Here is a 1796-nt window from a genome sequence, read left to right on the forward strand (position 1 = left end):
CGAAGTTTCTATTTGAGAATGTATTGACACGATTTGGATGTCCAGAGATTTTGATGAGTGATCATGGTACGCACTTCCTCAATGAGACAATCAACGCACTAATGAAGGAATTTCAGGTGTATCACAAGAAGAGCACACCTTATCACCCATAGGCTAACGGGATAGTGGAGGCATTCAACAAAGTACTGGAGACCATGCCGACCAAGTTTTTAAATGCTCAATGAAATGATTTGGATCTACGCATACCTGCAGTGTTATGGGCTTATCAGATGACATGAAAAAAGCTAACGTGACGGACACCCTTTAGGCTGGTATACGAGATTGAAGCAGTGATGCCTATGGAATACATCGTGCCTAGTCTACACATATCAGCACTCACAGGTATGACTGATCACGAAGCCCTGGAAGAGAGGCTCGCATAGTTGGATGAGCTTGAAGAAGAGAGATTTTTGGTTGGATTTCATCAATAGGTCCAAAAGTAGCGCGAAAAAGCGTGGCATGACCGATATATTAAGCTGCGCACCTTTAAGGTGAATGACTTGGTGTTGTTTTACGATAGTAAGTTTGATAAATTCCCCAAAAAATTCAGGATGCACTGGTTAGGGCCGTATGTTATTAAGGAGATTACCAACAGAGGCGCGATATAGCTAGTCAAGTTAAATGGAGAACCCTTCCTAGGAAAGGTGAATGGTAGTCGCTTGGAGCCATACACCGATGATCCGGCCATGTGACTATATGAAAGTAGCACAGTCTTAGCACTCCAGGAAGTTGAAAGGAGGCACGGGACTATAAACTACACTGCCTGGGTTGGGGAGCTGTGCGATGTCAGGATTGCGTGAAGCAGTGAAGTGCCACATGGTCCACGACAATACGAAGATAGCTGCGCTAGCGCGCAGGTCCATCGGAAAGTGACTGTTAAAGTCACTACTGATGATTTTATGGTCGGTTTGAGACCAAATGGAGTGGGTGTCAGGCATTCAAGGCGAACTTTATGGATTATATTCTTGAAAATCTACCACCAATCTAGCATTAATGGGCCAAATGTGGGGGGAATGGTTGAATTTGAATTCAAAAAAACTTATAATTTACAACTGGCTTTCCAGGGAAAAACACTTGGCATTTTGAAAATTCAGTTGTTGTGCTATCAAGTGTGTATGGACCTTTCAAATTTTAAGGCTTTGAGAGCAAGTTCAGTGTTTGAGACATTGTCGAAGGAGATGGAGGACCCCCTGACTAGAATGATGTCAACACCCGAGGAAGCCGCATAGGAAATTGCGGTAGTAGAATCCCCAGAGAGTGTCAAAGTAATAGTTTAGGTCCCTAAATCACCTAGAACATTGAGACCTAATAAGGACAAGCAGGCCATGATCCTGGTGTGCGTCTCACCAAGAAACCCATAGATGACCAAGCTCACCTTGCAGGAAAAGGTGAAGGCCATTAATCTGGAGGTCGACATGGAAGAATCTAAAGAAATCTTGGTGGATGAAGAGGACGTAGAAATGGAAGTTGAAGCCCGGGGTGCGGACCCTATTACCAAGCTACCAGAATATGTTCCTCCACGCAAGGGTAATGCCAAGGTGCCAAAGGACATAGACGAGAGTAAGAGCTCCCTACAAACTCCGTTGCTCCCAGATGACATTTTTTTTTAGGGGCTGCACTTAGGGTGAGTTCCTATACTGAAATTTGAAGATTGGGACCTTGCGGATCATGAGAAATTCCTGCATTTAGCAACTGAGTAGCTAATGCACCGACAGATGGACGCGACGGCTAGAATGATTGAATTGGAGCCACGCACA

The sequence above is a fragment of the Pinus tabuliformis genome, chromosome Q, assembly GCF_031772625.1.
Source record: "Pinus tabuliformis cultivar Carrire ecotype Pingquan chromosome Q, CPIR1, whole genome shotgun sequence".
Lineage (NCBI taxonomy): Eukaryota > Viridiplantae > Streptophyta > Pinopsida > Pinales > Pinaceae > Pinus > Pinus tabuliformis.